This window comes from Pseudonaja textilis, chromosome 2 (genome assembly GCF_049901715.1).
Source record: "Pseudonaja textilis isolate UNSWEBS1 chromosome 2, rPseTex1.2, whole genome shotgun sequence".
In the NCBI taxonomy this organism is placed as follows: Eukaryota; Metazoa; Chordata; class Lepidosauria; order Squamata; family Elapidae; genus Pseudonaja; species Pseudonaja textilis.
In genome coordinates, this window is record NC_141991.1 from 210939926 (window position 1) to 210954643 (window position 14718).

The following is a 14718-nucleotide window of genomic DNA, read 5'->3' on the forward strand; positions in this document are numbered from 1 at the left end:
GGAATTTCATGGTATATTAAGACAAACAGAGATTCCTGCTTTCCAGGAATGATTAGTGGCCATTATATGATGAAAGAACTTGGCAATGCAGATAAGCCTATGTTTTTATTTAGAAAAGCTTAAAAAGATGAAGGGCAATTGCCACTCCAGAATTTAATTTTTTCTTCCTTTGGCCATGTAGATAACATACAAAATTGGCATGCACACACATTCGCTCACACATCCCCCAAAGACTGAAATCCTACCACATATGTGCAGAATTCTCAATGCAAAGTAGATCTTTCCTTTTCTTTTTCATTTCCCTTACAGCTCCTGATATTTTCTTCAACTCAGCTTCAGAAAATTCCTAATTCTCCAATTCAGTTTTTGAGGACATTAACTGTTCAATAGAAATGGACAATGACCCAGGGATCTCCTCCTCCCCCCACATTATTTTATGTAGCTTTTCCTCTCTCTCCTTTCCCCCCTTCCCTTTCATCACAGTGTCACTTACACTGGAATTCAGCAAAGCATTACATTAAATACTTGCTTTAAATACTTGCACAGTGCATGGGTATCCTCTTGGGAAGAAGCCTGGAGCCTGTTGAGCAATATGCTAATGCTGGAGACAAGGACTAATGAGAAGATGTTGCTCAGGGAATCAGAGCCTGATAGAAATTACTGAGGTTCAGATCTCAGTTTGCTATTAAGACATGGGATCATTGTAGGCAACCTCTCAATTCAATTTCAATCACATTTGAATGTAATTTAATTCAATGTAATTCAAGTAATTACATACAAATCCAGTTCAATTATAATAATTACATGAAAGTTGTGGCCACTATTGGAACAGAATACATGAAATGTCTGGAAATGGGGAAAGCAATATATTTATATTATTTTGAGTCACAAGTAGAACATTGAATTTCATTTAACACAATGATAGTCAATGTAGGGAAAAGTAAATGTCCTACACTTAGGCTAGAAAAGCCAAAAGTACACATATAGACTGGGTAAAACCAGGCTTAATAGCAGTGAGAGGGATCTTGGAGTCTTAGTGGACAACTATCTAAATATGAGCCAGCAGTGTGCAGCAGCAACCAAAAAAGCTAATGCAAACCTAAATTGCATCAACAGAGGGATACAAACAAGATCAAGTGAGGCACCACACTATAAAAAAGATGTTGGGACTCTAGAAAAAGTACAGAGAAGAGCAACCAGGATGATTAGGGGACTGGAGAATAAAACATACGATGAACGGTTGCAGGGCATGGCTAATCTAGTGAAGAGAAGGACCAGGGGAGACATGATAGCAGTGTTCCAATATTTGAGGGGCTGCCACACAGAGAAAGTGATCGAGCTATTTTCCAAAGCACCTGAAGGCCAGACAAGGAATAATGGATGGAAACTGAACAAGGAGAGATTTAAGCTGGAAATAAGGAGAAATTTTCTGACAGTGAGAACAATCAACCAATGGAACAGCTTGCCCTCGGAAGTTGTCGGAACACCATCACTTGAGACTTTCAAGAAGAGGTTGGACTCCCATCTGTCAGAAATGGTGTAAGGTCTCCTGCTTGGGCAGGGAGTTGGACTAGATAACCTACAAGGTCCCTTCCAACTCTGATTATCTATTATCTGTTAAAAGCCTACCAGAAACAGAGGCTTCTCCTCTATTTCTAGAAGTTTTGCTCTCAGAGTAGAATCTTGTTTTAGATATGGGCAAAGCTATGGAGAGCCAGTATGTTACATTGGTTAAGACACCAAGCTAGAATCCAGAGACAGTGAGTTTTAATCCTGTCCTAAGCATGAAGCCACCTGGTGACCTTGGGCCAGTCTCTTTCAGCTTTGGTAGCTCTGAAGAGCAGCAGACACCGAACCAGTTTGGTGTTTGCTGCCCTGTTTGGCCTACCCACCTGCCCGGGCTCTTGGCTGTCCTTTATTTCCTGCTTTTTCTTTTCTTTTCTTTTTTCTGAAAATTTTATTTGGGTTTTCACAAAAACAAAATACAAATAAAACATCTTTTTTTAAAAAATAGCATGGTCCCAGATTATTACTTCTTCATACAGACACCAAACTCAATTTCATGCTCATTTTTATGTTCTATTCCATATCTTATTACTATTTTATATTTTCTACATAGTTTTTCCCCTCTTTTAATTTTCTCAACTTTATTTTAATTATCTCATCTCAGTTCAAATCATTATATTTATACTTTTGTTTGTCCTGTTTCAATTTCATATTATCTTTTCTCATTAAACAAATTTTTCCCTGAAGTTACTGATTGGAGTATGACACCTTTATATCTTTTAATTTTATCCATTCAAACTCTTATTTAGGCTTCAATGTATACCTTTAAGATTATAGCATTCAATATAATACATAACTTCCAATTGAATTCTGCTTGGTACATTCTTAAATTTTAATGAATATTAATGATAGAATTGAATTGGAATGGAATGTGTGTTTTATTTACATATGTATATAATCTTTTCTTTTTAAGAATATAGTGTATATATACACTATATATACTATATATATAGTATATTCTTAAAAAGGAAAGATTATATACATATGTAAATAAAACACACATTCCATTCCAATTCAATTCTATCATTAATATTCATTAAAATCTTAACATCTTTAACATTTCTTTTCAATTAAATATCATACTTCCTTGGGAACACTTATAAACATTCCATAATTAATTCTTTCCCTCCCCATATTTCTCACTTATATTTTTATAAATCATTAATGATAATTAAAATGTTCCCATTTAATTCTCTCATTCACTTTAATTCATTTATTTATTAACAAACAATCCACTACATTACAGTGAATATTTTATCTATCATTTTAGTCATATTTTCTGAAATTATTTCTATTTGTAATATAACAATACTATCTTATGTACCTTTGCAGAATCCCTTTTACAATTAAATTTTCACCCATTATCTCTAAACAGCCTTATGGTTTCAATCCTTATATCCTTTCCCTGTTTCTCTATACCTTGTTTCTGTCTTTTACAACTTCTTTTCCTTACCTTCTTCCCCCTCTTCTTCTCCCTCCCCTTTTTACCCCCTTGTCTCTCTACTTCTAATTCTCTCATCTGTAATCCCCTCTTCTGTTGCTTTCTAATATTATACTTATCTTTCAAACTCTTCTTCTTTTTGGTTGTTTTTTCTAGTCTTAAACCTTTCACTCTCTTTCCCCCCTTTCTTTTTTCCCCCCACTTAAAATTATTTGATCATTAAAGATGGATTCTTCTTTGTCCTGATCTTCTTGTTCTGCAAGCATTTCTTGTTGTTTCTCATAGTTCCAGATCTCCATATCTAAGAACTGAAATACGAAGCCAAAAGAACTTCTCCCTTCTTGTGCATCTTCTTTCCATTTTTTAAGTTCCATTTTCAGTTCTTCTAAGAGTGATGCCATTTTAAACACTTTTAAACAACCACCTGGTTAATTTTAGTCATTTAGATGCAAAAACCAAAAATCACCAAGTAATCCAAATAATCCAAGGCTGTTTCTTCTTGCTTCTTTTTTTCCACTTTCTCTTCCTGGGGTTCTATTATTTTGTTGCCAAGTTTCAGTTAAAATGTATCTTTGAGGAATCTTATTAAAGTTTCACTGTAAGTTCCTTTTAGTTACAGTTCCATTCCTTAGTTCCAGGCAGTCTCCTCCATTTTTACAGATCATGCCCTTTTATTCTTTTTTTTTTCTCCTTTCCTGATTTTAAAAACTTTTAAATATCCAGAAATCTTTATTATCCATTTGACTTTTATTTTCAGCTTAGATGCCTATTAATGTCAAAGTGGATTTTTTTTTCCAATTTCTTGCTTAAGCCTCTTAGCTCTCAGTATAAGGAAGGAAAGAAAAAAAAACTATTCCTTTCCCTTCTCTCTCTCCTTTGCAGCTTCAAAATCTTCTTTGGGAACAATGTTATTTAATTTAAATTCCAGGGTACCTTACATTGTTGCTTTTTCAGTTTAACCCGGTTGACCAAACCTTTCTCTTCTTATCTTCCTCCTGCACATTCTTTTTCAGTTCAGTTCTTCTTTGAGGTGGCCATTTCTGACCACCGCTGCAACCACCTTCGGGAAAGGGAGTAATGGCCAGCTGGGAAAGAGAGATGTGGCTCTCCTCGACCCTGCTGGCAGTCTCCCCCCTCTTCACCACCTCTATGGGGTGGCTTAGCCCCAAAACCAGCTGGCTCGGGGTGCTCTGGCAGCGAGCATGGATCGAAACTGTGTATGATCGTGGATTTTGGTCTGTTGCCGCAAAGACTCAAACCAGAAGCCTATTTCCTGCTTTTTCAACCTCAGCTGCTTTACACGGGCCACATCCTGCCCTTCAATTCCTACCCTCAAAACAATGCTACAGAGCACTGCACACCAGAACAACTAGACACAAGAACAGTTTTTTCCCAAATGCCATTACTCTGCTAAACAAATAATTCCCTCAATACTGTCAAACTATTTACTAAGTCTGCATTACTATTAGTATTACTATTAATCCTCCCATTCTTCCTTTCACCCATCTCCTCCCACTTGTGACTGTATGACTGTAATTTTGTTGCTTGTATGCTTATGATTTATATTGACTGTTTCCTAGTATGATTTGATTGCTTATTGTACCCTATGACTATTATTAAGTGTTGTACCTTATGATTCTTGACCCTTGATGAATGTATCTTTTCTTTTATGTACACTGAGAGCATATGAACCAAGACAAATTCCTTGTGTGTCCAATCACACTTGGCCAATAAAGAACTCCATTCTATTCTATTCTATTCTATTCTATTCTATTCTATTCTATTCTATTCTATTCTATTCTATTCTATTCTATTCTATTCTATTCTATTCTATTCTATTCTACAACTTTTCCAAAAGAAACCACAATTCAAAGATGGACCATAGATTTGCAAGAGACAACTAAGTATACATTCCAATACAGGTCAATACAGGTCAAGAATCCAATTAAAATATTCCAAACACATCATTGTGCCAACTTCTGCTTAAATACATCTAATGAAGGTCATCCACTTCTTCTCCAGGCACCTGGTCCCTCTATAAAAATGTTTTTGCTGTTCAGGTGCTTTTTCTAATATTTAACTTCCTACCACTTCCTATCACTCATCCAGTCTCTTGGGAAATTACAGAAAATACTGTGATGTTTTTCTGTGTGTCTTTCAGGTATCTGAAGTACATGATCATATCAACCCAAGTTGTGTTTTTTTTGTTATATAATCACCAAGGGTATAAAGATTAATAAACAAATATTTCCTTGTGGCTAAACATTCTCATTGACCTCAATCTCTCTTTGCAGGATTTGCTTTCAGTCCCCTGATCATCTTGCTTTTCTCCTTTGTACCTCTTCCAGACATTAAAAATTACATTTATCTTTTCTGCAGATATGTCCCATGGCTAAATTAGTTCAGTTTGTGACCAAGTGCAATTACAGGGTACTTTTCCCACATGCTTTCACCAAGCAGCAGAACCCTCCTATCCCAAATCTATCCATTTGGTCTGGTTTTTTTTCCAACAAAAAGGAAATTTCCCCCAACTTTACATTTCTCTCTGTTAAATCTCAAAACGATCAAATTTAAATATACATATGTTTTTGCCATTTCTCTCCTCAGTTGCTTTTCACTTCTTCTGCCTAATATTTTTTTCTTTTTCAATACTTTCTTTAATCTTGCATATATGAAAAGAAACAGCACATTGGATATGAATTCTTGCATGAAGTATAAATTATTATTTCTCATCTTCTGGGCATATGACTTTTTAAAGGGAAAAGATGGATTCAGCTGTTTGTTGAAAAGTGAATGCCCAAAATGTACCGCTGAGTTAAATGATGTGATCATGTTCCTTTTGGACTCAATAATTTTGCATATTACTGTTGCGGTTAGTCGGCAGCAGGTGTGGATGGCTGAGGAGAGTGAGGACTCAGATGATGGGCCAGGACCATTAGGAAGTGGACTGCTGCCTTCAGAGAGTGAGCGGGCTGGCAGCAGCAATAAGGAGGTTTCCAAGGAGCCTGTGCCAAGTGCGCGTGTGTGCGGGATTGCTCGCAGGAAAGAATAGCTGCAACAGCACGGGTGACTCAGGAGTAATGGCCCCTCCTTCAAGAAGGTAAAAGCCAGCTGTGAAATGAATGTTCTTTGCAGGAAGCAAAGATGTTTTGAAACTCAGCCTCGTGGACATTACAGTATCTTAAGTTGGTATTTGAAGACTGTTGTGTTGTGAAATATTTCTTATCTATGATTCTTGTCAGTCTCGTACAGTTTTCTGTTCCCTTTGGTTATTGTTTATCTTATTGGAAAAGGGTTTGGGTCAGAACAGTTACATATTCTGAAATATTTATTAGTTTCTGATTTTGTTTTTTTGACTTACAGGTAATCCTTGACCTACAATTATTCATTTAGTAATTGTTTGAAGTTACAATGTCACTGAAAAAATGACATGACCATTTTTCACTCTTATGACCATGCATCATCCCAATGATCATGTGATCATAATTCAGACACTTGTCAACTGGCTCATATTTATGAGGGTTGCAGTGTCCCGGGGTCATATGATCACCTTTTGGGACCTTCTGAAAAGCAAAGTCAATGGGGAAGACAGAGTCAATTAACAACCATGTTTCTAACTTAACAACTACAGCAATTCACTTAACTATGGCAAGAAAGGTCCTAAAATGGGGCAAAGCTCACTTAACAACCATCTTGCTTAGCAACAGAAATTTGGGTCTCATTTGTGGTCATAGGTTGAGGACTACTTGCATGTAACAGTGATTTGAAAACTTATATGGGGATGAAAGAAATGAATATGCTTTGCTTTTACATTGGCAAAAACTACAGATAATACAAATCCTAAGGAGATACATTTTCATCTGTTACATATTAATCTGGACAATAATCTGAATACATATTTTATCCCTAAGAATTCCATTTTGAGGAACTATTTAGAAATTTGGACTGCATGTATGAGTTGATATACTTGATTTTATTTATTTTTTAATTGTTAAGTCAAATAGTCCAAATTTAATAATGATATAACATCATGAATATATAGAGCTTAGTCTATTCTAGTGTATAATTCACTGGAGAAAGCAATTATGTTTGGACGAGTGGTAAAAGGAAACCAGGCTGTCAAAGAACACAGTGGATGGACATCATCAAAGCTAACACCAGCCAGAGCATAGAACAACTCAAAGAAGTAGTGCAACATTGGAAGATATGGAGAGACCTGGCCTATAGAATATCTTCCAAGTGTTTCACTCAACTGGATAACATCATCATCAGTGTATGAAAAATTCAATTTTAATTAACTTACAAATTAGTGATAACAGCTAATGTAAATTTTTTTTGCTTAAATCCATTCAATATTTTATGGTAGCAAATTATTCTAAAATGCCATTGAAAGGTCACGGAAGCATGGAAGAAGGCACACACCTCTGTTTCAGGTAAATTGTTTCTCTTAAGAATTTCTGAAGTTGGCCATTTCTTCAAAAAAAATAATTGGCTTCAAAAATACAATCAATATGTTTGCATTGAAATGTTAACCTAAAAGTCTTTACTATCAATATCTATTATCAGAGTCTTCTTTTTTCCTTAAGTATGGGGAAATTCCTTTTAATCTTTCTGTAGTTTTCAAAGATCCAGAGAGCCAAGTGGATGTAAATATACCATTCAGCTGTAATTTTCCAGATTTTATATTCTAAGCAATATTTCACTTGACAGAGGAAAAGGTTAGCACAAAAAGGTCAAAGAAAATTGTGCTAGGTTTTGTGTTTCATCTATAAAGTGCTGCTTATTCTGTTGAGCTTTCCCAGTGAATTGTGCTTAGCATAAAATGAACCTCTAATATAAAAAGTATAACTGCATATACATTCGCAAATTATTTTGGGGTGTAATCATAATGATCACTCAGAAAAATACTAATTCTAAATGAGATTCATGGGCTCTGCAATTTTTAAAATCTCATTGACTGAAAGAAGTCAGTACTTTGATTTACCCAAACTTCTTAGCATTAGTAAACCAATGACTGCTTTTAAATACTAATTTTCACCTTGGATTTTCCAAGTTTTAACTCATTCAGGGTCATTCTAGTGTTAGAGGAAAACAGATATTTATTAAACCAATTAAAGAACTTCATCAAAGCAAAATAGTAAATAATGAGAAAAAAGGGTGCATGGAGCAAAAATAAAAAAGGGAAGAGGATGGGAGAAGATGAGTAGCTAATTTAACAAGCATTGGATTTGCAATTTGCTACAGACTTGAATGTGGAGGGTGAACTGCAGTTCTCTAGATTTCATTCTCTCAGATAATGGGAAGATTTCAGGTTGCCAAGACTGAAGAAATAGCTTTTTAAGCAAATGATATGCAGAAAGATCAGAAAAATGGATATATTAATAGCTGACATTTGTAAGAGCTGACATGCTAAATGTTTTAAAGAATATTCCAATTTTAGAATCCCATATGGACAGAAAATCTATTTGCAAGAATGCTACTTGTACCTGGAAAAGTATTTTGATTCTGTGCCGGCTAATTTAGTGAATGGGCTTATTTATCATAAGGACAAAGATGGCTCAGAGAAGGTAAATCATCAATTCATTCAGCAAACTGGGATTACTGCAGAAGAAAAAAGCTATTTTTACACTTATCTGGATGGTGCCAAGCAGCCCTCAGAATGTAAATTTAAATAATAATCCCATCTTGTTCTTTCTGTTCTTCTAAATTTCTAAATTTAAATAATAATCCCATCTTGTTCTTTCAGTCAGCACCAGACTGTACCTATTATTGTCCAAGTGATACAATGACTGAAATCAAACTAGGAAAGAAACTGGATGCTATTAGTCATTCACAATTGCCTTGAGATACCTAAGGTTTTGAAGCTAAGTATTCTTGAAGTTGAGTATTTTCTGTTTAGCAGGATGATCCTTCACTTCAATTGATCACTGGTTCTGATTAATGATAAAACCATCCCCATCTTAGGCAATTTTACAAGTACCGCAAGGAAGCAAGGAAAAAAGCAATGGAGCCATTTGACATGGCCAGCTCCTTGACTTTTGTTGCAAACAGGCTTAAAGATGCAGGGATCCAATTTAACCCTTGAGACACAGAATTTCTGATGTAAATGCAGAAAGAAAGGCAGCTTTACTACTCTACAGAAAAAATGGCATCTATGTCAAAAAGAAGCTGAGCACATTTACCCTGAGAGAAGGACCTGACAGCTCTTAGTCAGGGGGAAAAAAGGCATAGCAATACTTCCTTCAAATGGTTGGGTTGTAATGGAAAGTGAGAGAGAAAGGGTAGAACTGAGGGGCAGCTATATCCCGCTGTTGTTTTTTAACAGGCAGGCAGCACTATTTTTTAAAGGACTAATTGATCCACTGCCATACTTCAGACAAACTTTTGACTGCTCCAGTAGGCATAAGAATTATTTTGAAATAAACAAATTAAAATAGGAGCCCCAAATTGCATACCCACCCTGAAAGAGTACAACTCAGATGAGAATCACAGATGACAACTCACTGGATTTTGGGAAGGCAAAAAGCATCTGCCTAGGGCTGACTTATAGCAGGTCCTCCTCATCCAGGCTCTTACAACCTCTAGGCACTGGGCCATCACCTGGTTAATCATGCTTGCTATATACTTATCTTCTATACACTGATGATACTGCGCAGTGGTGGTATTCTATTGGTTCAGCCCGGTTCTCCCAAACCTGTAGCGCCAATGAGCAGCAGAGACCGAACCGATTCTCTCCGCTGCTCTGCTCTTGGGCCCATCCGCCCACCCAGGCTCCCATACTCAACTTTAATCCCTGCTTTTGAAGCGCAGCTGCTTTGTGCGGCACAGCAGAGTGCCACGCAGCACAGCTGCTGAAGTGACAGGGAGAATGCAAGCTTGCAGGAGGTGAGTTGGAATGCCTCTGCACCTGCACAAAGTGCGCTTTTGGCACTCACATGCACGCAAAGTGTGTGCATGCATGCAAAGCACACCCACCAAACCATGCCCACCGAACCGGTGGTAAAAATCTTTGAATCCCACCACTGTACTGCACCTCATGTTGCCAAATGATCTCTCCCAAGAGTTTAATGTAAATGTTATATAGAAAGGGTGAGAGAAATGAGCTCTGAGGCACCTTACTTAAGAAGAGCTTGGGTTAAATATTTCTTTCCCACAAACACTTCTGGAACTGTTCTATCATTCAGTGTTCAACAATATCTGATAGCTGAATTTCCCAGACCTTGAAGGGATTGAGTCTTCAGAAAGACCTGCTCATTTTCAATATATGTGGCAGGCATGGGCAAATCTAAGGAATAGTTTACCTTCTTTAAGACTAACTTAAAGCTACAGACCATTGTTGAAGCAACAGCTTTCCTGCTGAGAGTTTATTGAAACAATGAGTTTTTGTAAGAATTCTGCAATGCCTTACTGGGCCAGATCCAAGACTTTATTTCCATACTGTGTGAGTGTTCAATCCATAGCTGTCTTTCTCAGATTCCTACCCAGAATAGGTTAGATCCAATCTAAAAATATACTACACACACACACACACGCACGCATGCACACACACACACACACACCTTTTAAAAAGTTGAGTCGTTATACATTTTGAACAATACATATACACATACACACACGCTGTAATGACTCTCAACTTTTTAAAGGCGGGCATATTGATTTTATTTTGATGCTCTAATTAGAATTTGGGGCTCTGTAATTATTTTTTAAAAGCTGCTAAGAGAATCTTTTGGCACTAAATCATCTGGAATGGCTGTCCATTATTAAAATAAAAAATAAAAACAGAAAAAACAGCAATCAGAATTATGCAGCTTGACACGGCAGAATAATTTTGGAAGCATTCTACACAGCCGACTGCAAATTCCTTTAAACATTAAACAAAAATGCACTCCCACATACAATACATTGTTTTCTTCACCTTTCTGAATAAATAGCATTTGTGGTAGGTCTACTATTATTCACACTATACAGATAGGGACCAAATATTGAAACTAGATAATAGTCCATAGGAGAACTAAGATCTGGAAACCTAGAAGATATATTCAACTATTCTGTTAGTGTTCTTGTTTTTTTCTGTATAGCTCTTTGTTCAATTGTTATTTCTTAACATGTAAATGAAATATTTTCCCCCAAAATCTCAACAAGCCTCCAATCTGAATGAAAAAATGTTGTGACATCTAACCTTTCAAAACTTAGTCAATATTGAGGCAACTTTGTTGAGTTTCCAATGTCGACATTATAATTTTCCAGGTGACTGAGGATAACCCACAGTTAATATTTAAAATAAAATCAGAGTAAAATCTATCATCTGTGGCACGTGGTAAAGTCCAGAGTTCAGCTATAAAACCCAGATGAAGGAGATCTGGCCCATGTGTGAAATGAAAATAGTCCTTCCATGTTGACTAGTTATGTATTATTTTATGATTGTCTAAAAGTTCCAGTCACTTATTACAGACCCATCAACATAATAGAGCATTATTTCTCTTATAGCAACAATAACTCAACAATGGAGCGCTTATTCTGTATTAGGAATGTCCTGGCCTCTTTAATTTAAAAGCTCATTGAAGATGATTAAGTGAAATATCTTTAATGTAGACCCTGAATGTAGGCAGTATTGATTTAGCTAGATGGATATTTTGTTTTGGCAAGGTAGCTTCCTACATATATTGTAACATTACTGTAGATGCTCTATAACAGCAGAATGAATTATTTTTGACAAACAGGCCTCCCCATTGATTTTAAATGACATGCCAGGAGACACAATAAATGGGTTGGAATTGCATTTAATTTAAGTATAAATTTAATTATATGGGAACTGAAATAATTTAAAACATTAATATAAATGTGATTCGGGTACAAAGGAATGTTTTCCTTTGGTCATATTAACATTTGCAAATTGGCACCCAATTTTAGAGACACTTTAGAAGCCTACCAAAATTTTAGGCAATTATTAAATGATTGAATTTTTGTCCAATTTTACGTAAGCTTTCAAGGTTTCCTGGTTGTTTTGTTTGCTTGCCTTCAGATAGTATGTATTGACACAAGGCTCACAACAGTACATGTCAACTCTTTTTATTAGCAGAAATATGAAACTTACTAGTGCATTTGCCTAGCTGGCAATAAAGAGGTCTAGAAGAATCCAGCAAAAATGCATGATCTCTGTGCTGATCAAAACTGATGAACTAGAAACAGATAAAAAATGACTGGTTAAAAATTGAAAAGAAATTTCCAGCATAACTCATTTTGCAAGTTAAGCCACACATGCAAATTTTTTATGCCTGAAGAAATTAATTATAAAACACCCAGACAATTGAGTTTGATTTGATTCTTCATTAACTTTTGATAAAGAGTGGATGATGGACAGGAATTTTAAATGTCTATATGGCTTGTGATCTGAAAAAAAATCTGGGTATCTCTCTCTTTTCACTTCTAAGAAGCTTGTTCCTAGTATCTATGTCCTTTCTCTTGTTGACTGCTTGTCCTAAAAAAAAGAAACCTCTCCTGGAATCTGCTCTAACCACATTGCCAGATTTTAGTATATGACATGTTGTCAAAAAATGGGACTATTGTCTGGTTTGCGAAATAGGCTGATGTCTGTCTGTCTCTCTGTCTGCCTGCCTGCCTGCCTATATCATCTATCTATCTATCTATCTATCTATCTATCTATCTATCTATCTATCTATCTATCTATCTATCATTGTCTGTCTGTCTGTCTGTCTATCTGTTTCTGTCTGTCTATCATCTATCTATCTATCTATCTATCTATCTATCATCTATCTATCATCTATCACCTTTATTATCTTCATCTTCTCTCCCTCCCTCCCTCTCTTTATCTCTTCCTCTCTCATATTCATCTATATTATCATCTATCATACCTGGAAACATATTGAAGACTGTGCCATAGTTGCTAAGAGCCAGCATGACTTTCTGAAAAGCAGGACATGTGAAGCAAACCCCACCTTCTTCTTAAGGTAACTTATAAGTGGCAAAAGAAATGCTGTAATCAGTGGGGTTCTACAGAGATCTCTTTTGGAGCCAGAACCATTCAATATTTTTCTTAACCCGCATAACAGGATTGGTGGGCTGTTTTCTAATGTAATATGATTCCTCCCTGCCTAGTCTTCTAACCCAGGGGTCTCCAACCTTGGCCACTTTAAGCCTGGAGGACTTCAACACCCAGAATTCCCCAGCCAGCAAAGCTGTTCTCCAGGCTTAAAGTGGCCAAGGTTGGAGACCCATGTTCTAGCCTGTTCTGATTAGATTGTAGCCTTGTTCTGTCATTCTGAATATTGTTAAAGGAATTTAGCAAAGGATGAATGCTGTTCTGGGCTGCATTAAAAGAATCATTAAAAGACATAAAGTTTAACTAAGTTCTCATTCCCCTCTACTCTGCACTAGTGAGGACACACTTTGAGCAATATGCATGAGTCTAGGTACCCCGTTTCCAGACTATTGAAATATTATAATTGATAGAATATTGTTAGGTCTAGCATACCCATCAGATACATTTTTAAGCTTAATTCTTATATTGTTTAAGAACCATGGTTGCATTTATCTATTTTCTTTCCAATAACCCAAACAGGTAGAAACAGAGAATAAAAAGAACAGATGCTTTAGAAGAAATCATTAACACATTAAGACATTATTAGCAACTTTACGCCTTCCTGAAAATCTGTAGAAGTTCGGGTCAATAAAGGCAGTGGTTCAAATGCACACACTAATCTTGATAGTTCCTCTTTTTCAGTACCTCTGCTTATCAAAACATACAACTGAGAAGCATACTCTTATGCTCAATCAATAACTCCAATCCATTCGTCATAGATGTTTGAAAACAAGAAAAGATTTTAGAAAGGAAGCGAAAGCAAAATAGACACCAAACTTTATTAAAATAGGAGAAGGCATAAATTGGTAATGTGCTGAAAAGAAAAGGGAGGGAGGAAGGGAAGTTCTGCCTTAGCACGTGGCTACCAGCAGACATCAAGGCTCCTCTGAAAGACAAAGCTAGACCAGGTCTAGCTTTCTTCCACTAGAGACAAGGATCCCCCCAGCCCTGCCTGGCCCACCACTGGTGCCCTCAACACAAATGATGTCAAGCTGGCCATGCCCATCCTAGCCACACACACACCGAGATCAAACAAAATGCTGATGTGGCTCTCAATGAAATCAAGTTTGACACCCCTGATATAAAGAAATCACACAAATACAAATGGCAGTAGATTTTATCTTGAATATTGTTTGTTCTTCCACCTTGAGACATCCATGTGTTGAGTGCAGTCATTTGCAGAGGCGAAGTTTATGCCTTAGGATCCAAGATTCTTATTGTATAAAATTCCTTAAGACTTCAATTTTGAGACTATTCTGTAACACAGAGCCAAGGAAATTGTACAATGTCAATGGTGTGATGCTATGGCTCTAATTTTCATCAACTTGTGGTATATGTGATGTACACAGAAAGACTTTCTGTTTGGGTACAATGCTACTTGTGCACTCAAATTACTGATATGTTTTCATTTGGTGGTACTTTGTCAACTCTGTTTTCGAACTGTAGCTTCATCTTCCTCTCAGAATTTTGTTTTTAGCAGGTGTTGTGTTGTGTAGCAGTTGCTTCCAAAGTTAGAAAGCACCTTTTCATCATTTTTTTTCATGCATGTGATCTCACACCAATATGCAATTCAACAAATTCAATAATAAATTCTGTAGAAGATATGCATGAA

The 14718-nt window shown here is 36.3% G+C and overlaps 1 long non-coding RNA gene across 1 annotated transcript in view; it reads right to left on the reverse strand.

Moving 5' to 3' along the window:
• LOC148127354 (uncharacterized) overlaps positions 1 to 12188 on the reverse strand; it is a 49751-nt gene extending 37563 nt beyond the window's left edge. The window contains exon 1 of the long non-coding RNA XR_015742243.1: positions 12102 to 12188. This is a non-coding gene — a long non-coding RNA (uncharacterized LOC148127354). The remainder of the gene's footprint in view (positions 1 to 12101) is intronic.
• Positions 12189 to 14718: the final 2530 nt, after the last annotated feature.